General features: G+C 44.2%; 1 pseudogene across 1 annotated transcript in view; it reads right to left on the minus strand.

Annotated features, from left to right (window-relative positions):
• The window catches only part of LOC308279947, a 259,776-nt pseudogene that overhangs the window by 81,573 nt on the left and 153,273 nt on the right, over nt 1-24,930 (minus strand). The window contains exon 4 of the transcript in view: nt 16,368-16,501. The product of the transcript in view is annotated as an uncharacterized misc_RNA (transcript). The remainder of the gene's footprint in view (nt 1-16,367; nt 16,502-24,930) is intronic.

Here is a 24,930-nt window from a genome sequence, read left to right on the forward strand (position 1 = left end):
CAATATTTTGAGATGGGGTTCCGTGGTCAAATACATACCATTTTGGGGGTCCTTCACATAAAAAGGTTTGAGCTCCACTGACATAGAAACATAGGTTTTTCAAAAAAAAAACTCAGAAGGATTTGAAATATTCAAAGATTTTCATGATTTTTCAAAAATAGCAGGATCTACAAGCTCGCAGCGCGGCACTCGGTGCCGCGCTGTGAGCTTGTATATCTGCTATTTTTCAATAGTTAAAGCACAGGGGGCCCCGCAGTGAATCCTTGTACCCAGGGCCCAGAATTTGGTGCGACACCCCTGACCCCATCCACCCCACCTCTCTGTTTGTTAATGAGCCCAGATGTGTTGCGTGGAACAGGGACCCGATTCATGGGACTATACATCCTACAGCTGGTCTACAATCTGAGAAGGGAAGGGGCCCCTTTGAATTTGTCAAATCTTCAAACGCTTTGGCTATAGGCGTGGCTGGTGCCCGTTTGATCACATGAGAGGGCAATGGAAGTGTGTTTTTTGGGGGTTTTAGACAGACCTCCCCCCCCCAGGCAGCTGGTATTATGCTCTTGAGCAACGCACTGAACACCCAACATTGTCTTCTCACTCGCTGTCAACCACATGACCCCTAGCGTCGCTATACTGGGGTTCTCAACCTTTTCAGGCCACGACCCCCCAAAATAATCATATTTGAACTGGGGACACAAACACTTGGAATTGTAGGAGTTGGCATTACATTTAGTTTGACTCGATCTATTCCATTGTGAAAATAGCAGATCTACGCTCACAACGCCTCGCGTTGTGAGCGTAGATCTGCTATTTTCACAATTTCTGCCTCTAATATTTGACAATTTCACCAATGTTTGACCAGAGGTACTAAAAAGGTCTTTAAAGTCCTTAAAATGCCACTTTAGAAATGTGCAGATACCTTCTCTATACACTTGAACTTTATGTTGGTTTGTTTAATGTTGAGTGAGAAAACAAAGTTGCACATTAAGCTAATCATGTGGGGACCCCTAAAAATTAATAGGGGACCCCCCTGGGGGTCCCGACCCACAGGTTGTGGGTGATAATAGATGAACATTTGGCAAAAACCCAGGATAGAAAGCCTAGTTCACACAAAGATTTGTGTCGATACAAAACGGTTGTCACATTCCGTAAATAGACAATCTACAAGCTCAAAACGTATCAGGGACGTGATGTGTTGTGATCTTGTAGATCTGCTTACTTTCTGCACACAACACCACTGTTCCACAGAGCATGAATTAAGCATTTAGAACATTGCACAGGAAAATTAGCACAGCACTGAGAATTTTACACTGGTAAACTTTTCAGTAAAACTTCTGGCTGCGTTTCAGAGACACACAGAAGACTGTTCGGTTATATGGCTGTATAATGGAACACACAGTATGAAAGTAAATCCAACGCTAAATATAAACAGTAGACTCAGAGATAACATTGAATGTCATAATAGGCTAACTTTCAGCAAAAATAGTTATAAGCTCATAGGCTATAAGCTATACTGTAAGCCACTGTAAAAGCTAGATCATCCATTTCCAGTGAAAAGATTTGGTGTAAAAAGAATGGGTCATGGATTGACCCCTGGGCCCCTGGGAAATGAAGTATAGATCGGGCAAGGGACCAGCTATGTCCAAAATATTACTTTGCAGGAAATGAAACAAGAATCGACACACAGTCAATTTAAAATCTGGTGTATTGGTGTGTTGAAGTTAGTGTTGGTGTTCTTTCTCATGTATATTTCATAATATTCTAACTTACTGTAGGCTATATGTCTAGGGATGGCCAAATGGAGATTTTTTTCTTAACCGATAACCGTCAGGCCTTATCAGTTAATTAACCGTTAACCGTTAAGGAAATGTGTTCAAAAATGCGCTATTTTAGCGATTTAAAAAAGGAAAATAGGCCTACACACGTTTTTCCCCATAATAAAGTGCTATATTTACACATTAAAAACCATAACACTGGGAGAAACAAGAATACAAATGTTTTCTAAAAGAAATGTGTTTTTGCAAAGAAACGGATTGAAATGATAAGTCTGTAATGTGACGCGCTGGTCGCCAGGCACGTGCGCACATACAGCAAAAGGGGCTTGAGCCCTTAACTTTTATCCGTATGAAAAGGCCATTTTAGAAATGTCAGCCCATGCCTCTCTAAAATTCTGTGCACTCCCTGGACCCTGGCTATTGCCTAACAAAACCAGCATGAGACGCATGTAGCCGCATGTAGCAATAACTTCCAATCGTATGACTTTTGGAATCGTTGAATCGGCTAAACGTGATGTCCATTTCATTCATTTACTTCTCTCATGCCCGTGTTTTGTGTGTGCTGATGCAGCGATCATTGAATTTGCGACTCTGAGCTTTGTTATTTTCGCATAGCCTACTATGTAACCAAGACGACTTTAGCGTTCCTCACGTCATCAATGTAACATTAGAAAGTTGTGTTTTAAGCTCTTCTTAAACAGGATTCAATGTGACGACGCGGGTCTGTTTTGTAAAATCCAATCGACGAGGGAGCATGTTTCCTGATGAACAAGTCAGCGTGTACAGCCAAATCAAGCACGCAGCGGCAGACTCGCAGTTGTATAAATGCATGGATGTTACACAGATATTGGTGTCCAGAAATGTGTGACCACAGGGCCTGACCATAGAGTTCTAGGGCCTGACCTGTGAAGTGTGAAGGAATGGTGCTCCCTGCTGGACAAAATATTTCATTACACCAGTCTAGGATTCCATAGCCTGGAGGAGCGGGAAAGTCCCCTGCTATTGGCCCTAATGCAGTACCCCCCATCCCATCGTTTGGAGGGCCGCTTCCAATCATGAAACTAGCTCGGTTACCATGTGACATTGGACAGCCAATCGGCAAATAGGTCGCCTAGGTCGCCTGAATGACTCGCCAGAAAATGATCTCTTTAATGATCTGGTTTACACCAGATAAAAACACGTATTTAGAATAACACAATACTGGCTCAAACTCGACTTCGTACTTGAATGTGTCCTTACATTATCATCACTTTACCCAAATAGGGCTCAAGTGGAGATTTCTGACCATTAATGTGGATTAATGTCATCATTCTAATAGTGATTCTCAAACTTCAGATTTCAAGGTCTTTCCTTAACTCTGACAGAGTACAAATGGAACCAAATGAACCCGCTTGTACACTGTCAGAGTTACATATTTGTATGGGTCAATTTAGATCCCATTAAAGGAACCTACAGAGTCCCTGGAATCCACTTTGAGAAACACTGTTCTAATCAATAATGGATAAAACAACTATCTCCAAAGTTGGAGGTTGCAGAGGCGGTTTCATTGACAGCTCCACAATTGACACAGCAGCCGTCACTCAACTCTCTCTCTCTCTGTGTGTTAAAGCATCAGCATCCCTCGCTAACGAGAGAAGCACATGAACCCGTGTGGCCGGGGGCCGACGAGTGCAAGAACTTTGCTCCGCAGCGGACCGTGGAGACTCCTCAATCTGAGCATGACAGTCCAAACAGCACGCGTATTGGCTTGAAAAGCACAGCCATTCCTGCCCGTTTGCATAATCGCCTTGCCGCAGACACGCAGGCAGTCACGCACACACGCACATTCACATGCACATGCACACACGCATACACACACACACACACACACACACACACACACACACAGGGGCGTCACAAGGGGGGGGGAGTGGGACTGAGTTACTAGGGCCCAATAAGGTGGAGGGGCCTTAATTATTTTATACTTTAGCTATTGAAAAATAGCAGATATACAAGCTCACAGCGCGGCACTGAGTGCAGCGCTGCGAGCTTGTAGATCTGCTATTTTTGAAAAATCGTGAAAATGTGTGCAAATCTTTTAATAAATGTATTTTTAAACAAACATTTGTAACTCAAATTTTGCTTCTGGAGGGTCCCTGGAACTAAATATTTTGAGATGGGGGTCCGGGGCCAAATACATATCATTTTGGGCGTCCTTGACATGAAAAGGTTTGAGCACCACTGACATAGAAATATATTTTTTTCAAAAAACCTTTGAAAGGATTTGAAATATTCAAAGACTTGCACAAGTTTTCACGATCTTTCAAAAATAGCAGATCTACAAGCTCGCAGCGCGGCACTCGGTGCCGCGCTGCGAGCTTGTATATCTGCTATTTTTCAGTAGTTAAAGCACAAAATGTGAGTGAATCCTCGTACCCAGGGCCCAGGATTTGATGCGACACCCCTGCACGCACACACACACACACACACACACACACACACACACACACACACACACACACACACACACACACACACACACACACACACACACACACACACACACACACACACACACACACACACACACACACACACACACACACACACACACACTCTCTCACGTGCATGGAGTAATGTGCAGAACGAAATACACCCTCGTGCCATAAATCCTGGGCCGCTGCTCATCGTGTGTTGTTGTTAGTGCGGCAGTAAGTCTCCAGCATCCTGTCGTGAAGAGACCTCCTCACGACACGCATGATTCACAGTCAAGTGAAACGGCTCCGTGTTCAACACTTCACCCTCAGCCAATGAGTGAGCTCACCCTCACCCCGGATCAACGGAGTGAAGCGAAGCGCCGCAGGGTTTTTATTCCACCACGCCGACGTCTAATCAGGGTCCAATTCAACCAGGTTAAACGGGAAGCGGTGCATTTATACAGTAGAATGCCTTTGACAAAAGCGCTTAAAAAATGTGCTTTACACATGCACCCATTGACACACAGACGGCGGAGGAAACCATGAAAGGAGCCAACCTGCTCATCGGAAGCAGTTAGGGGATTCTCAAAGACCAATCCAGGGCAGTGGTGGAAAAAATACTCACTTTTGTTATTTAAGGAAAAGTATCAATACTGCAACGGGAAAATACTCTGTTACAAGTAAAAGTCCGGAATTAGAAATCTACCTGAGTAAACGTACAAAAGTATTGGCCTGAAAATGTACTTAAAGTACTAAAACTAAATAAAGTACTCATTATGCAGAATGTCCCATTTAAAAAAAATCAAATGTATAAAACTCCTGTGAAAAAATAGCAGATCTACAAGCTCACAATGCATTGTGGGCTTGTAGATCAGCTATTTTCAAATGGCTTAAATGTATAGGGCTGAAGTGATTAATGTATGTTTTGTAATAATAATCAAATCTACAAAGTAACTTGTAACTAAAGTTTTCAAATAAATGTAGTGGAGTAAAAGGAAAGGTATAGGGATTGGAAATACTAATACTACTACTGGCTCAAAACTGTACTAAAGTACAGTACTTAAAGTAAATGTACTTAGTTACATTACACCTCTGGAAGCCAGGGATCAAACTGGGAAGTGATTCCCAAACAGCAGCTCAACCTCCTCAGACACTGCAGCACCAGGGGCGTCACACCAAATTCTGGGCCCCGGGTACAAGGATTCACTGCGGGCCCCCCATGAATGTTAACTATTGAAAAATAGCAGATATACAAGCTCACAGCGCGGCACCGAGTGCCGCGCTGCGAGCTTGCAGATCTGCTATTTTTGAAAAATTGTGAAAATGTGTGCAAGAAACCCATGTTTCCATGTCAGTGATGCTCAAACTTTTTCATGTGAAGGACCCCCAAAATTATATGAATTTGGCCACGGACCCCCCATCTCAAAATATTTAGTTCCAGGTACCCCCCCCCCCCGGAAGCAAAATGTATGAGTTACAAATATTCACTTAAAAAATACATATTCAAAGATTTGCACACATTTTCACGACTTTTCAAAAATAGCAGATCTACAAGCTCGCAGCGCGGCACTCGGTGCCGCGCTGTGAGCTTGTATATCTGCTATTTTTTCAATAGCTAAAGTTACTAGGGCCCCTCCACCTTGGGCCCTAGTAACTCAGTCCCACTTTCCTACCCCTTGTGACGCCCCTGACTGCAGCTCCTGGGTGAATGCAACTAACAACTTGATCCAACAGCAGACGGCCAGGAGACAGCAGATCATCAATGTTTTAGAGATACCGAGCGATAGAATTCATGCCATGATTTGACCTTCTGTAAGCAGAACAAGAATACAGGGGACGAGGAAAAGTCTAGACTACGCTCTTCCACTTCCTGAAAGTTCACCAGTCCTTCTCGCAACTCACTTTGTTTTGTTTTGATTTGAGATCAAGTTCCTCCAGGCTCTACCTGAGGGGTGTAGAGTAGGCAGACTAAACAAAGCAACCCCCCCCCCAATCTATATGTGCTGGTAACTACTGATAACAACTGAAAGCTAGAAACAAAAAAGAAAAGGTTCAAAAACAAGAATAAAACACAGAAACATTTCGTCACCGAGGCAGAAACCTTGGCTTGGATCTCCCAAGTTTACATTTTTTATGTTTTCTTTCGTAAAGTAAACCCTTGCATCATCAGACAAGATGTACAAAACTAGTGAAAATAGCAGGAAAAAGATCGCAGAAAATAGCATACAACGTCTCGTGCGAGGCGTTGTGTGCTTGTAGATCAGCTATTTTTTAAATGATAAATACAAAACGAACGGTTTTGGACATACAAGGTTTCCACCCGACCAACAACAACGATTTGTTTCATTGGTTATTACCTTAGGCCCGTCTCCCTCATCCTCAGGTGAGACATTGGCTTGGGGGGGTCCCCCGTGGCCCCTGTGGCCCCTGTGTCCCCGTCTGCCTGCAGGACATTCTACAGGGCCGTGGACACAGAGGAAAAGATGGAGGCACAGGCAAGTGTGTCTCAAGCCAGAATGTCTCCTTGCATGGCAGCAGAAGTCCAGTTGACCACCGGTAGGTAATGTTCCAAACGGAGACGTCGTCTGCTGCAGATTACGACGTGCACTAGTGTCTATTTTCACTTTCTGCCCTCTGTGGAGATCTGCCTCTCTTGACTCTCTGTCTGTCACCTGTTAAAAGTAGGAGACAAGCGCTCCTAACAGTTGATGAACTAGTCCTTTTCACTGTCCTGTCCTGTCCTGTCCTGTCCTGTCCTGTCCTGTCCTGTCCTGTCCTGTCCTGTCCTGTCCTGTCCTGTCCTGTCCCGTGCTGTCCTCTGAAGTGGCGTTAGTATCCCGGGTGAGGGTTGAGATGGCTGGCTGCAGGGCTGTATGAGTCTCTCACTAATCCCTTGTAGTTTAATGACGCCAGGCCGTACGCTACTGGTGGTGGAGACCTGGGGGGTGGGGGTGGGGGGGTGACCCGAGTCAGGAGGGGCTAAACATGTGACCCACACAGGGCTAAGATCTCACTTAGCAGGGGGGGAAGGGTGCGTGTGTGTGCGTGTGTGTGTGTGTGTGTGTGCGCGGGCAGGGACATGTATATGTATATATTCAAGTGCATGAGTGCATGTGTGTCTGGGGCAGGTCGGGTGGAAGCGAGCGGCGAGCTCACTTGAGGAATGCAGACTTTGTGATCGCCGGTACAGCGGTGAAAAACACAGGAAGGCCCTGCTGGCTGCAGAGCAGCACCTACTGCTGCCCCCCCGTGAAAAGAGGTGGGGGAGAAGAAAGCCCAGACGAGACGTCCCGCTTCGGGCAATTGTTTTGATGGAGTTCCTGCCCTACATTCAACCCCCCTGCCACAGAGAAGGCTGCAGAGGCAAAGACACACTCACTCACGCACGCAAGCACACGTTCTCTCACACACTTGCATACATATACACACACACCAGGTATGTGCACACATAGACATCAAAGAGGGCTTGAGCCCTTGCACTTATACCTATCTGTAAAAAGTGCCCTCTCCAGACCATGAATGCAGTTTTTACTATGGTGAAAGAAATGCAAATGCCCCCTCTTTCCATGCCATACCTGAAGGCAGCATTCAAGAGAATTGCCTTGTCCAAACTCTCCTGAACTTGAATGCAGCATCTTATGTTGAAAGAATTGCCTTCTCTGTGTAGAAAACCATGCCGTTACGCCACATCTCCAGAATTGACTTGATTGTACTTAGTTTAATGTGGTTTCAAGTACCAAAAATAGCCGACCTCCAAGCTCACAGCGTGTCGCAGCTTGGAGGTCGGCTATTTTTGATATTTCTACCAAAAGGCCCTTTTAGAAATTTCAGCCCCTGCCTCTCTAACATTCTCTGCATGTCCCTGACACACACACGCACGCATGCACGCACGCACGCACGCACGCACGCACGCACGCACGCACGCACGCACGCACGCACGCACGCACGCACACACGCACGCACACACGCACACAAACACTCCATGGAGTTTGTCTGGTTCTGTAGCACGTCTCTGATCTTTTCAACGTATGCGTGCGTGCGTGCGCGTCTTCCTGGATGTGTCACACCATAAAGTGGTCCCCTAACAAGCAGCTCATTACCGTTCTCCCTCACATTCTCCCAGAACACCTCTGTGTCTCCGTGAAAGCAGATCATAAATGCAAACATCACAAGGGCACTTAGCCATACGATCCAGCCAATCTCTCCTTTTACAGTGACTTTCACTTTGTCTGCCCGCCCCCCTCCTTTAAGACATGCATACTGTAGAACTATTATTTATTGCGACCGAAGGTCCCAGTTTACTATGAGAAACGTCACAGCTTGTCCGTGTCCGTCTGTGTAGACGTGTGTGTACAAATTTTTACGGTCTATGGGTTTGCCGCTCTGATGTCACTGTGATGTCAGGGGAACCACTCTTACCAGAATGGGTTTGCCGCTCTGACATCACGCTCTGGCTTCACTGTGATGTCACATCCCTTTTATGCCCATGTATGGAGTTCCCTGATGTCATCAATATTAATGATGCCCTGTTAGAGAGATCTCTGTGATGCCAGGGAGAACAAATCCCTTTTATGCCCATATATGGAGATCCCTGATGTCCACATCCCCGATGTCCACATCACTGTGGCGCGACCTCGTCGCCCTGAGGCGTCTTACTAGTTATAACTTACATATCGTCACTGTCAGGCAGAAATCTTGCATCTCCAAGTTTCAAATGTGTACGTTTTTTCGTAAAGTAAAGCCCTGCTTCATCAGACAAGGCCGTTGCACGAAAGTAGTGAAAACAGCCGATCTACAAGCACACAACACCTCGCGGTGCGAGGCGTTGTGTGCTTGTAGATCGGCTGTTTTCACTAGCTTAAATCATTTTTTAAATGATAACTAAAAAACTACGGTATATTGGGCCACCTTCCATCGTTGGAGCTTGTGACCCGGTGTCCATCCAAGGCACAGCTCCCACTTAATTAGTTACACTCAAATAGACTCCAGTCTATTTAAAAGATTCCATGTCCTCATGATTTGCCAGTATTATCTCTAAAGAGCATTATCTGCAAATAGGATGGACTGAGACGAACCAAGTTGGAACCGAGGTGCCAGTTCCCATAAGGCAAGACCCATTATGAGGGCTAATGCATAAAACCAGGGAGAGATATGGATAAAGTTCTGACGGAACTCAAACGCCACACAATACAAGCTGAAGTGTTCATTTAACTATAGGAAAGAGTAACCAAGTCCACATCTAAAATAAGTAAGTACTAATGTGACCAGTGAGTGACACAAAACGAACAGCATGTGTATATACATTATACATCTATGCAAGGGCTCATGTGCTTGTGCTTGTATTTGTGTGTGAAACATTTGTTTCATTTGGTTTGTGTGTGTGCGTGTGTGTGTGTGTGTGTGTGTGTGTGTGTGTGTGTGTGTGTGTGTGTGTGTGTGTGTGTGTGCAGTATGTGTGTATATCATCGTTGTCGGGTGAAAACCTTGTATGTCCAAAACCGTTTATTTTGTATTTATCATTTTTAAAATGATTTAAACTAGTGAAAACAGCCGATCTACAAGCACACAACGCCTCGCACCGCGAGGCGTTGTGTGCTTGTAGATCTGCTGTTTTCACTACTTTTGTGCGACGGCCTTGTCTGATGAAGCAGGGCTTTGCTTCGCGAAAAAACGTACAAATTTGAAACTTAGAGATACGAGGTTTCTGTAGTGACGATATACGTACATCTATGCAAAGGCATGTGTTCACTCATGTGCTTGTGCTTGTATTTGTGTGTGAAACATTAGTTTCATTTGGTTTGTGTGCTTGCGTGCATGCATGCGTACGTGCGCATGTGAGTATGTGTGTGTTGTCTGTCTGCCAACAACTGAGAACATCAATGTTGGCAGACACAACTGGGGTAAAGGTTTCACAGGACGGTGCTGCGTAGCCCAGTGACCGAGTTTTGGCTGTGCAGGGCGGGCGGTAAGCCCCTAATTAAAGTGACCACTCTGATGTCCCATCTGCTGCTCCCTGGAGCTCCGTAAGCATGCTAATCCACTGGCAGTGTTCAGGTAGGAGAGGACAGATAATGCTGGCTCGGGGACTGCCCATAAGTCCGAAGGTTCATTAGTCCGAAGGTTCATCAGCCCGAATTTAGTTAGTTAGGTTTAGGGTTAGGGTTAGAGTTAGAGTTAGAGTTAGAGTTAGAGTTAGAGTTAGAGTTAGAGTTAGAGTTAGGCATAGTATTCTTAACAAATGCGGACTAATGAACCTTCGGACTAATGAACCTTCGGACCAATGACATGGCACCCTGATGCTCTACGGCAGGGGTCTTCAACGTTTTCAGGCCAAGGACCCCATAGTTGAGAGAGAGAGATGAACCAGGCAGGGACCCCCACAACCTTTTCATAGATTCCATATAGTTTCATCGTTTGACAGCACAATCATCAGTGTATTTTGGATTCATGTCAATTTGTGTGTCTTTGAACCGTCAATACATAATAAACTTGACGTTTCACTCTGTACTTAGTCTGCTCTTTTTTTCCCCTCTACGCCATATCTCTTTGCCAAAAATAGCCGATCTACAAGCTCACAACGCTTTGCAGTGCGAGGCGTTGTGAGCTTGTAGATCTGCTATTTTTGGCTAAAGTTCTCAGAATATGGACACTATAGAGAAACGAAGCCATGTCGTCATTTGTGCGTAATGACGCCCTCTAGGGGGTTCATGCTGGTATTGTTTTGTATTCAAATCGCCATTGGGAAATTTGCGATTGCCGCATATAAGGACTGTGTTAAAAAAATAAACACACCATGTGCGCGTTTCTGTCAGCGGGGGGGTTCTGCATAGTTTATGATATTCATTCATATCTGATATAGCCTGTTGTCAGAGAAAATGTAATCAACGCTGTCCTAAATGTTGGAAACTACAGAGAGACACTCGTGTCTGGGACAGACTGTCGCTGAGAGCATGTCCGCGCACATGGTGTGTTTATATTTTTAACACAGTTCTTATATGCGGTGATCGCAAATTCCTCAATGGCGATTTGAATACAAAACAATACCAGCATAGAGGGCGACATTTCACGCCATTTCACGGAAGTGACATCACACTTCGCTGCTGAATAGGGTTCAAGTGGTTAATATAAAAAAAGTAGAAAAATGTTTCTATCACAGAAAGATTTGGAGGCCCCCCTGTAGTAACTCCCTAGGGGTCCCAGACCCCCTGTAGATACAACATGGAGTTAAAGGGCTGCCCACGCCCAGCACTATAGTAACTATACCTATAACGATATTGCTTTAAAAATCGCTTTAAACTTAAGTGGATGGCATGATTCCACATCACAAGCATAACGGAGAGGAACAGGTAAGCCCGACAGGTTGACCCTTAACAGTTCAAAGTAAACTGGAACAACTTGAACCCTATACACTTTGCTGACCGGGGTCCCCCAGGGGTCCCTATTTGTTCTCCTCCTTTATAAGGACGCTAGGGTTCAAGATTTAGACAAGAGACACACAAGGCTGACATCCTTTCAGCTTCATTCTGCCAAGTGCAGATTGAGGGAGACTCAAGTTGTCTGGTCAGGATCCGATGGAGACGGGCTGATAGTATGATGCTGCCAAGAAAATTGCAGCGATCCGGGGCGATAGCAATGAGTCACACACGGGGGAATGACAAAGGCCGTGTGAGGTGGAGGGAGGTGCCTTTCTCCGATAAGCACTTTTTAACCCATTCAGAACGGGTACACACAGCATTGTGTATCGTTATTTTAAGCTTTAACTATTGAAAAATAGCAGATCTACAAGCTCACAGCGCGGCACCGAGCTTGCAGGTCTGCTATTTTTGAAAAATCGTGAAATTTTGAATTTTGACCCGATTCTTTAAGTGTCTTTTGAATCATTCTAATGTTTTTTGAAAAACCTATGTTTCTATCTCAGCAATCTGGCCAGCCATCGTCAAAGAAAAGGTCCTACAATGTCAGTGGTGCTCAAACTTTTTCATGCGAAGGACCCCCAAAATGATATGTATTTGGCCACGGACCCCCATCTCAAAATATTTAGTTCCAGGGACCACCCAGAAGCAAAAATTTTAGTTACAAACGTTCGCTTTAAAAAGACAAATATTCAAAGATTTGCACAAATTTTCATTACTTTTTCAAAAATAGCAGATCTACAAGCTCGCAGCGCGGCACTCGGTGCCGCGCTGTGAGCTTGTATATCTGCTATTTTTCACTGGTTAAAGCATTCAATAATTCTAGGCCCTAAATGGGTTAAGGACATAATGGAATCCATAGCGTCTGTACGAGCAGTCTGAGCAGCGACCAATGAGAGCGATCCATCTGGATGACATTCGCCATAGCGACGGATTCATCCGTCACCGCAGGGGACCGGCGCAGGAGCCAATCAGGGGATAAAACCTTATATATTTCACTCCTAATAGAATCCCACCGTCTCCCCTGCCTTGGCCCGCCAGACATGGAGACTTGTCTCACTGCCACCATGCCCCGGTACATCCACCACCGCAGTCGCTCCATTCAAGCGTCTTAACAGACATCAAGTCCAAGTGTATCTCCCAAAAGCACAGAGCTGGGAGTGGGTTCACAGAGGGAGTTGCAATGTCAGAGGAAAATTTAAATGTTGAAAAAACAAATAAAGTCATGACGCCTACGTCGTTACCACGGTAACCAAAGCAGATATGCCGACACAGGGCGGCTTTGGGTTGACGTTGTTAAAATCAGTCTGAACACACAGATCAGATCTGGTCACTTGCAAATGCAGTGTGAACAGTAGGGCCAAAAGATCAGATTATTTGAGAAATAAATCTGATTTAGGCTAGATTTGACTGCAGTCTAAATCCAGCCTTAAGTGTCCCTGCAGGCAAGACAACTTAACCCCTAAAATCTACAGTACACCCAGCTCATCTGAGCAAGCCATCTGCTGGAAGAATGCATAAAAGTAATTTCCCTGGGCATGATACAATAACCTTTTTTTCTTCCTTTTTCTGCCTCTGCCAGCGGCATGTGAATGAGTGTGTGTGAATGGGTTGTGTGTGAATGGGTTATTGTAACTCATGTGAATGAGAGTGTGTGAATGGGTTAATGTAACTCAAATTGAAAAGCACTTAAATGCAGACCCATCAGACAGAGTACTAAAAAAGAAAGAAAAAAACAGTCTGAGTGAAGATGTGGAAAAGTACAGATGGCAAGGTTTAAACTACGATTCCTGCTGATCGATACATTCTCGAGTCGAGCAATCTCCACGCCATTCCGACGGAAGATTGCTGAGAGAGCGGCGTCGTTTCACGGACCATGTGTTGTGCCGCCGCCGGGCCACTGACACATCATCTACACAACAGTGGCTGTTGCTCACTGCGCCATCACGCCGTGAAGCAAGCTATGAGCAAGCGGAACGCAAGCTATAACCGCGGAGAAAGTCATTGGGAACGTACTTCTGCAACGTCAATGACACGTACTTTAGTGTGCGATAAATCTGCAAAACTGCTCTTTAATCCGTTTAGACCGGGCACGCATTATTACGCTTTATTTTATGCTTTAACTATTAAAAAAATAGCAGATATACAAGCTCACGGCGCGGCACAGAGTGCCACACTCGCTCGCAGCGCGGCACTCGGTGCCGCGAGACGGTGCACTCGGTGCAAGTCTTTGAATATTTTTGACCCGATTCTAAAAGTGTCTTCTAAATCCTTCCTAAAGGTTTTTTGAAAAACCTATGTTTCTATGTCAGTGGTGCTCAAACTCTTTCATGTCAAGGACTCCCAAAATGACATGTATTTGGCTACGGACCCCCGTTTCAAAATATTTCGTTCCAGGGACCCCCAAAAGCAAAATTTGAGTTACAAACGCTTTGCTTTAAAAATACATATATTCAAAGATTTGAACACATTTTCACGACTTTTTCAAAAATAGCAGATCTACAAGCTCGCATGTGAGCTTGAATTATGAAATAATTCTAGACCTAAATGGCTTAATATTTCACATCTCCCCCCGCAAAAGGGACTCCGTCCATGTTCCGAACTATAACTCGGAGACCGTTAAAAAGTGCAGGATTTTCTCTTCTAACTTTAATGAGGAGATAAGCAGTCAATGTGAATTTCCCTGCTTATTCTGTGCATGAGTGATGTGGCCGACGCCTATCGCCCCTAATTACGCCATCAATTTCGGCTCGGGAGAAATAAAGCGTTGCCGACTCCCCGAGCTGCGAGGCCGCGCCGTCGCGCCTCAGTGGGTGCACGATGGGAGGAGGATAAGCTTGTGAAGTAGAGGTCACTGCAGAGAGGTTGAATACACCTATATACTTATATCATCGGGGTCCCTCTCCTCAGGGATCCGTACCAGGGCCCTCCCTTTTATTCCTTTACACCAGGGGTCTTCAAAGTTTTCAGGCCAAGGACCCCTTAGCTGAGAGAGAGATGAAGCAGGGACCCCCACAACCTTTTCATAGATTCTACAGTATATAGTTTCATTGTTTGACAGCACAATCATCAGCGTATTTTGGATTCATGTCAATTTGTGTTTTCAGATATTAACCCACTCAACCGTCAATACTTAATAAACTTGACCTTTCACTCTGTACTTAGTCTGCTCTTTTTCCCCCTCTACAGGAAACCTCTTTGCCGAAAATAGCCGATCCACAAGCTCACAACGCCTCACGCTGCGAGGCGTTGTGAGCTTGTAGATCTGCTATTTTTGGTTCTCCAAATATGGACCCACATAGGGTTCAAGTGGTGAATATAAAATTTAAAAAAAGCGGACCCCCTGTTGAAGACCCTTGCTTTACACCAAATCTCTTCACCTAAATGAGTCGATCTCGCAAGATGTGCACGTTTAACTTTTGACCTTTTTGACGCAAAACTTCTAAATCCTTTCGGGGCAGTCAGCCTACTGATTATTCCCTCCCAGTTCCCTGAAGATCAACAGACATCTGTTCTCTATCTGGACCTTGACCATGTGTGTGACCTTGACCTTTGATATTTTTTGACCCAAAACCGTAATCATCTCTTCAGAGCGGCCTGCTTGAAAATGAAGATCCAAGGCAACCTGATAGCAGAATGCTTATTGATTAGTGCAGGGGTCTTGAACAGGGGGTCCGGGACCCCTAGGGGTCCTCCAAATCTTTGTGTGATAGAAGCTTTTTTTGTATTCACCACTTGAACCCTATGTGGGTCCATATTCTGAGAACTTTATGCAAAAATAGCAGATCTACAAGTGTGAGCTTGTAGATCGGCTATTTTCGGCAGAGAGGTTTGGTCTAGAGGGGAAAAAGAGCAGACTAAGTACAGAGTGAAAGGTCAAGTTAAGTATTGATGGTTCAAGTGGTTAAATATCTGAAAACACAAATTGACATGAATCCAAAATACACTGATGATTGCGCTGTCAAAGCGATGAAATATGGAATCTATGAAAAGTTGTGGGGGTCCCTGCTTCATCTCTCTCTCTCAATTAAGGGGTCCTTGGCCTGAAAACGTTGAAGACCCCTGGATTAGGGTGCACACACCACATGCTCCGATTAGCTAGTCCCTGGTTTGATTCCCAGCCAGACAGACACTTTCCTTGCATTTATTGTGTCTATTCCACGGTTGATGTAAGAGATTACATTTAACACATCGGATGCCCACGTGGTGTCTACAAGTCAATTTCTTTGATGTCGCTGGAGGCCCACGACGCGTTTGACGCGTTGTACAGTAAACTATACTGTACTGTAGCTACTGCACTTGGCTACCGCGGTGATGAAACAAACTCCATTTCCCAACATGCAGCGCGCAATTACGTCACCCGGACGTGCTGTGTGTCTCGTTGACTTCCTGTTTAGCGGCTGCACAAAAATGCTGTTTTCTCCGGATTCTCTTCCTTTTTTCATTTTTTTCTCAAAACGGCAGCCTCTTCTACATGCCGTAACACAAACACTGTGGCTTAGAATTGATAAAAAACGGTCCTGACTGAAAGAAAAGATTTTCGCGAAATAAACAGGACATACTCGGATTGCATTTACTCGGATTACTTTTCTCGCCAGTACTCTCGCCGGTAGGCAAAATGACGCGTTGCCATGGGCACCAGCAAATTAAGACGTCAAAACCATGTGGGCGTCCGATGTGTTAATAGTGTAGGGCTTCTCCAGAATACAGTGCTTCATGTTTACCTGGAGAAGTGCTGCTGGAGCAAAACCATCTGCACCCGTCCCAGCTCCGACTCCTCTGTGACCTCACGGAGGCGCTTCTCGCTGTCCAGTCGAAGGCGTCGCTCTTCCTCTAGCTCGTGGATCAATTTCTCTCGCTGTGGACACACACACACACACGCACACGCACACGCGCACACACACACACACACACACACACACACGCACGCACGCACACACACACACACACACACACACACAAAGAGGGGAAGGGTCAGCTCTCTGTTTTACTGAAACAGCAGCAAAAATGTTTTAAACAATGTTCATCCTTTTTCTTGATCCCCAGCAGCCATACATCCACATTCTGGGGGAACTTCAACCCAAAGGAAAAGCAGATCTACCAGCTTACATACAACACAATTTAGTGTTGAGAGAAGTACAAAGCCAACTCAGATACTGGTTTACTACGTAGGTCTAGAGGGTTTAAGTGGTTAAGAATGACCCCATGTGAAGAATAATGATATCGAGGCCTCACACCTTGGTGGTCTCATGCTAAGTTGTTCACCAACACCACACATGTGCCTATTTATAGGCAGGAGAAGAACTAGGAGAAACACTGAGGAGACAGACTCGTAATAAATCAATAAATGTTGCATTTATATAGAGCCTTTATCCAAGGCACTTTACATTCACCCATACATTCATACACCCATACATTCATACACCCATACATTCATTCACCCATACATTCATACACAATGGCAGAGGAAACCATGCAAGGCACCAACCTGCTCACCGGGAGCAACTAGGGGCTCAGAGTTTTGCTCAAGGACTCTTTGACACGAACTCTGGGGGAGCCCGGGATCGAACTGGGAACCCTTCGGGAATCCTCCGTGTTCTAATGACGGTCTCTCTACACCTGAGCCACTGCCACCACTCGTACACATGGAACTAAAGACAGCGGCTTGAACCACTACATCATCAGTGGATACAGTTTCCAATAGTCTACTGCAACAGTAAGAACATTAGGTATTATATCTCCTGAGAGCTGACTTATCTTATCACTACTATTTCAAGCCGAACGTCCTGATCTGGGAGGAAAAAAAAGCCCTCTATTGCTTTTGTTCACAGCTCATAAGTTACCGGAACAGCTATTCCTATTTTGCAATTTCCCTGCTCTCAGTCAGTTGCTATGGCAAAGGAAACCTGGGGGTAAAACGCGATGGCAATAAAGTGCGCTCTTGCGCGCCTCCAGCTCTGCTGCACACCTCCCTTCACCTCGGCTCAGCGCCGCTGCACCGCGAGGCCTCTGTGGCGTCGTGCTGGGACAGTACAGGCAGGGTGTCAGAGCGGGATTTATCTGCAACTGTGTGGCTTAAACCATTTACAGCGGGCGGGTACACATTCTTACGCATTATATTATGCTTTAACTATTGAAAAATAGCAGATATACAAGCTCACGATTCTTTTTTTGTAAGTGTCTTCTAAAGTGTCTTCTAAATCCTTCTAAGGTTTTTTGAAAAACCTATGTTTCAATGTCAGTGGTGCTCAAACTGTTTCATGTCAAGGACACCCAAAATTACATGTATTTGGCCACGGACCCCCATCTCAAAACATTTAGTTCCAGGGACCCCCCAGAAGCAAAATTTGAGTTCAAAATGTTCACTTCAGATTTGCACACAATTTTCACCACTTTTCAAAAATAGCAGATCTATATCTGCTATTTTTCAATAGTTAAAGTATCAAATAATTCTAGGCCTGCATGGCTTAATAACCCCATCATCACAGACGAGAGAGATGGGTCTCTACAGATCCGTTAGACTAGCATAACCTTTTTTAACTGTTACAGGAAGATTCCACACCCAAGCCTGCTTTCCCCACCGTTACGCAGGATTCTGCTTCGTCAGCCTCAAACTGTCTCTCCTGAAAGAGAAGCGTCCTTAGCCTAACAATAAAAAAAAAAGTGAGAAACCTTCAAAGACGTTGGGCTCTGTGCCTGCAGTCTCATTTCTTAAGGAGTAAGACGTTTGAGATTACAACTGGGTTTTCCTGTGACAAAAGCAGACAGAGCGAGGATCTTTCAATTTAGCCCAGGCAATCTCTTTCCCAAAGCCACGGCATTGTCCTGACTGTTTATATGACAGTCCAGCTCCAGCGTTCCAGCTTTATGTTTTCTTAGCTGCGGATTTATTTATTTACTTCGGTTGGCATTGCAAAAAAAAAAAAAAAAACTTTAAACACAAAGATTGTTCAGACTCTAAGAGATTACCAAGTACTGAGGAGTACTTCAAAAGGAAAGAAGTGCTTATCCTTTTGATTCCACTGAGGCACCAGAATTAGAACTGTACTGTACTGTATTCTCTTGCTTGACAAGAAAATCTGAATCAGTCTACTGAATTATTACTGTATACTGGCAGTGGTGGAAAAAGTACTAGCATAACTAAAAGTGTCAATACTGCAATATAGAAATACTTTGTTACAAATAAAACTGTGAGCTTGTATATCTGCTATTTTTCAATAGCTAAAGTATAACATAATTAAGGCCCCTCCACCCGGGGCCCTAGTAACTCAGTCCCACTCCCCCCTTGTGACGCGCCTGGGGATGTGAGACATTTCCAAAGCACAGTTAAGCCCTTTGCACACAGGCGCGTTTAACCGCACGGATAAAACGGACAATATAATTGCGTTTTTTTCTCGATCGAACCCAGTTCGATTCGTGCGTCTTGTCGCATGCGGTAAAAAACTCATCATTCCTTTTATGACTCCTTTTTGGATCCGCAGCGCCGATTCCGCACAGCCTTGCACACCAAATCCAATGCGTTTTATTCATGCCGCAAACGAAAAAAAAACGCAACTGTCCTGTGTGCAAAGGGCTTTACAGTGGCATAGACTTTGTTATCACCTATTTCCATCATTTTGATATTGGGTTGGACAGAAGGGCTACAAACACTGAAAATAGTCCCTAAATTCAGAAAGCCGTGAGGCCATAATCCTTCTAAATTGAAATATGTTGATTGCCCATGGCCATGTGCCCACTTCCACTTGTTATTTTCTGCAACAATATTGCTGATTTAATTGGATTTGGATTGTGTGTTAAACTGCCATGAATTCATTTGGAAATGTGTTCTTGGCCATACTCCGATTGTGACCTTGCAATTTCTTGTTTGTATTTTGCTCCTGCTGCATAAAAGGAAAGAGAAGAAGGGGAAAAAAAGTCTAGGTTGTGATGAAAAATAATCTTTGAATTGTGAATGGACTCGTTATCATAATGCTGATGAGAATGTGATGATGAGCCAGTCAAGCCAAATAATGGTATCCTGTGCCCATGACATGGGCTTCAGCTCCAGATGGAAGCATTACAGGGACATCTAGTGGTGAAATGGGATCATAACTACTGTGTCAAGTGGATAGTCTTACTGAACTATCCATACAGTACCATTGCAGTGCATGTGGAGTGGACATCCCAACAGCAGGGAGCACTGCTCTGTTCATTGTGTCAGCCTTGTGCAGGGCAACACAACAGTCAACACAACAGTCACTAACAGTGGAAAAGACAAAAACATTCCTGAATAAAAATTACTAGGCCTACTTGGACATTACCCAGCTGATTGGTCCAGGTCAGGACCTGGACCAATCAGTGACGTCTCGATTGGGGCCAGATCACAGCCCACATGGGGATGATCTTGACGTCATTACCAGGACGTCATATGGACTTTTTTGTTGACAGGATTATTGTTATTGTTTGTAATATTAGTTGAAATAAAAGGTTATAACTAACTAGTTATGATATGTATCTGGCCTAGAATATCACCTGATTTCAACCAACATAAATCCTGTCAAACAAAAAAGTCCATATGACGTCCTGGTAATGACGTCAAGATCATCCCCATATGGGCTGTGATCTGGCCCCAATCGAGACGTCACTGATTGGTCGATGTCCTGACCGTGCTTGCTGGGTTAGTATTCAGGAAAATTGCAAGAACTTGCTAGGAAGGAGGACACAATCAGAATGTCTTTTACTGGCCGAGAACAAAACAAAAACTAGAAAGCGGTATTGCTAGAGAATACGGTAAAATCTGAGACAACCGAGGAAATGCCTTCCTAGATGTGTTTGCTGCTTTCAATAAAACAATGAATTAAAAACAAACAGAGTAACGTCGTTTTTCATAACCACGTCCAAACTGTCCTAAAAGCCAACCCGTAAACAATAATGCTTGGCTGTGTGCAGTGAGTGACTTGGCAGTAATCCTGTTTGTGAACGCATGCAATCGGGGAGATGGGAAGAGAAAGCATTAAGCCCAAGCAGGGATGGGACGATATGAACATTTCATATCACGATTATCGTGACCAAAGAAATCGCGATTTACGATATTATCGCGATAATCAAAATCCACTATCCTGGGGCGGAACATTTTGCCAAAAAAATAGCAGATCTACAAGCTCACAGCGCGTCGCGGGTGAGCTTGTAGATCGGCAATTTTTTGGCAAAGACGTTTGATGGAGAGTGAAAAAAAAGTATGTATATTATAAGTACCTTTTACCAATTATAGAGGGTTTAAGTGGTACCGGATATGCAGCTCGGCAAATAAAAGGTGAATTGATCCCAGTGCATGACGGAGGACGATATCACGATATATTAAATCTCCACGATATTGGGGTGCCTGGTGGCCTAGTGGACCAGGCGCATACCATATTGGCATTGCCATTTCGGCATCAATGCCTGTCGTCATCGCTGGTTCGATTCCCGATCCGGGCGACCTTTGCTGCATGTCACTCCCCGTCTCTCCCCTATTTCCTGTCAGTCTACTGTCCTATCCAATAAAAAAAGGCAAAAAGCCCAAAAACAAACCTTAAAAAAACCTGAAATCGCCACGATACGATTATCGCGAGTGTTTTTCATCACGATAAACGATAATATCGTGTATCGTCCCATCCCTAAGCCCAAGTCACCACAAAAAAAAAAAAAAAGAAAGAAAAAAAGAAACAGTTGTGGTCCTCAGCGCGACTATAAATCCAGGACTACTATGTGGAGCGCCTCTTTACGCAATGGGGAGGCTCCCCCTGTCAGGAGTAATGGTGGCTGTAAATTCAGCACTACAGACACATAAAGCAGCACAACCCCAGAGCCAAGAGCTGGACCTATAGAGGCTGGATGCAAACCAAAGCAGTTCCTGGCTCCTTCTCCGCTCTCTCTATGGAAACTGGGCTTGAGATGCAATGCAGCGAGATGAACGGCAAAAGACCAAAGAGTAGTAGAACCAAAACAAGGCACGGTTTGGTCGTTTCTTTCATTCTGTTTTGTTGCTTTAACTCATCGAGCAAAACCATGAGTCAAGAGAGTCAAGAGGGACACTAATCATTTATCCGTTGACTTCACGAATTAGATACAAACATCAAACACCGCGCACTCTCGTCTTCGTCATGCGCCAAAAAACATTTTGATGGCCAAAACGCAAAACCTCCTATCTGAAAAATTCACTTTGTCGGGAAAAAGACCAAGAAATGTGTGTTCAACATTAAAACTACTACTAAATCTACTAGTTCTAGTCACATGACATTTTTGGCAAAATAAGGGGCAGAACGATCTTGCAGACAGACCAAGTGAAGCAAAGCCTGTTGTCTTCATTTCAAGTGAAATCCAAAAATCATGAAATTTGCAGATAGGAGGTTTTACGTTTTGGCCATCGAACTTTTTTTCGCTTTTAACAATAAGAACAAACAAACACTTTACACAACTACTAACTGCATCGGGCTTTCGTTGTTTGCTCACATTTTCACCTCTCGACCAACCCCCCATTAATTAATGCACGTTGCTGCGGCTTGCAAATGCATTAAACTTTGCTTACAGCGTTGTTCACGGCCTTGGATTCAAACAAAAGAACGGTAGCCTTAAACCTGGCTTTTTGTTGCTCGCACTGGAGCCCCAGGCATAAACCACCACACGCCACTTCACATCTTACCAGCAGAGCCCTCAGCCAAAAGCTTCAATAACAACACTGAATTTATGGCCTACATAATAGTAAAATGCTCTGCAGTTGCTTTTGTTCAATGTATAATCTCAACGATTTAACAGGGCCGAGAGCCATTAACCCATTCAGAACGCGGGTACACATTACTGTGTATCATTATTTTATGCTTAAACTATTGAAAAATAGCAGATATACAAGCTCACAGCGCGGCACCGAGTGCCGCGCTGCGAGCTTGTAGATCTGCTATTTTTGAAAAATCGTGAAAATTAGAATTTTTACCCGATTCTATAAGTGTCTTTTGAATCCTTCTAAGGTTTTTTGAAAAACCTATGTTTCTATGTCAGCAATCTGGCCAGCCATCGTCAAAGAAAAGGTCCTTTTCACTTATTGGAGTTCAGTTGGTCTGTTCTTGAGAGACTACTATGTCAGTGGTTCTCAAACCTTTTCATGTGAAGGACCCCCAAAATGATATTTATTTGGCCACGGACCCCCATCTCAAAATATTTAGTTCCAGGGACCACCCAGAAGCAAAATTTGAGTTACAAGCGTTCGCTTTGAAAATACACATATTCAAAGATTTGCACACATTTTCACAACTTTTTTCAAAAATAGCAGATCTACAAGCTCGCAGAGTGCCGCGCTGTGAGCTTGTATATCTGCTATTTTTCACTAGTTAAAGCATTCAATAATTCTAGGCCTAAATGGGTTAAATCAAGCGTTACCATATCTTTATGTGGCCAGTGAGCCCAGGCAATATACATTGCACAGTTTCACAGATGAAGTATTTATTGTCTGCACAGGCTTCATTGGCTTTGGCTCTTTGTCCTGCGTTTGCCGGCGTGCTAATTGAAAGCATATTATTGCTCAGTCCCAAGCCATAATGCTGCAGAGCAACATGCATACGTACGGCAAACAGCCTGGGAAGATGCTTCTAGAGTCAACAGTGAGATGAGATGTGATGACAGCAACCTTGGCAAACGTCTGTGAGAACATTTGCTGAGGTTAATCCAGCGATTGAGAGGATAATCCACTAGTATGACTTGGCTGTCACAACTGCCTGTGTGAATGTCTATACTACCGTTTTTTCTCCAGCAGAGGGCAACCTTCTCCTGGAGAAAACACTATGTCTGGTAGTTATGTTTCCAAACAAAGCCTGTGGTATTAAACAATGAATGCACTGGTTGTAAAATGTCATATCTGATGATAGAACAGGTCTTATAATCTGGAAAATGGCAGAGGCTGGATTCTAAACAGACCTCTTTAGCTGTATAGATCTTTTTTCAAAACCCCGGATTGTGTGTTTCCGGATTAATTTAGGCCTTTATTGTTACCAGCCCGGTCTCATTTCCTGGCTGATAAAGAATCTCCAATCAATATAATACAACATTAATCATCTACCATATCCTCACTGTCGGGCAGAAACCTTGTATCTCCAAGTTTCACATTTCTACATTTTTTTCGCAAAGCAAAGCCCTGCTTCATCATACAAGGCCGTCACACAAAAGTAGAGAAAACAGCAGATCTACAAGCACACAACGCCTCGCACTTTCACTAGTTTAAATCATTTTTAAAATGATAAATAAAAAACAAACGGTTTTGGACATACAAGGTTTCCACCCGGCAACGACGATATATGTAAAGCTTTCTCTAGAGATAGACTCAATGGAGGGACAGATGGTATTGATTCATTTGAATGTACTAAATGCACCGTATATAATGTAGAGTGCACCGTCTTAAAACAAAAAAACTAAAAAGAACATCACAACATAACAAATCAAATCTCGGCGGTGTTCAGGATTGTAATGTAGTTGCAGATTTAGTCCAGAATGAACCTTGCCTTCCTCGGTAATTGGACAGCATTTGATTATAACAGTATTTACCCAGGCTGAATTACCCAGGGCTCTCCAACCCCCCTGATAGCTCCATGATCCATGGAGGATTGTAAATTAATTAGAGACCTCTGCCTCTCCGGCTGCTCCGGGGCCCATAGTGCTGTCTGTCTGTCTCTCTGCCTCACAAAAGGAGAGAAGAGCGCTCACCGTGCAACGTTATCACAGAGAGTGGGCACACACACATGAACAGGGTTTCAGGGGCGTGAATTGGGTTTGGCAGGGGTATGCAGCTGCCATACCCTGGGTCCAGGGGGGAAGATAAAAGCTAGTTCTTCTAAATATGAATCCGTGAATGTCTCTTTGTCTATCTGTGCGGGTTATATGTACTTCTTCTTAAAATAAATATATCATGCCTGTTGCTAAGGTATGGCAACAAGACTGGTGTCTTGCGCGCGTGCAAGACACCAGTCATGTTGCCATACCTTAGCTTTTTCTGAACTGACGCCACTGCAGGCTTTATCTGTGAGGTTGCGCGTGTGTGTGTGCATTTTGATGCCAACACTTTCATACTTTTACTCAAGTGCATTTTGAATTCCGGACGTTTACTTGTGTATGTAAAAAATGTATGTAAAATATGTGAATACTTTTTCAGCCACTGCGTGTGTGTGTGTGTGTGTGTCCATGTGTGATGCCTATGCTCGTGTTTATGTCCTGTGTGTGTGTGGGTGTGTGTGTGTGATTGACTAAAGGTGTGTGTGTGCTGTGTGTGTGTGTGTGTGTGTGTGT

This window comes from Nannobrachium achirus (assembly GCF_963921795.1).
Source record: "Nannobrachium achirus genome assembly, chromosome: 24".
NCBI lineage: Eukaryota > Metazoa > Chordata > Actinopteri > Myctophiformes > Myctophidae > Nannobrachium > Nannobrachium achirus.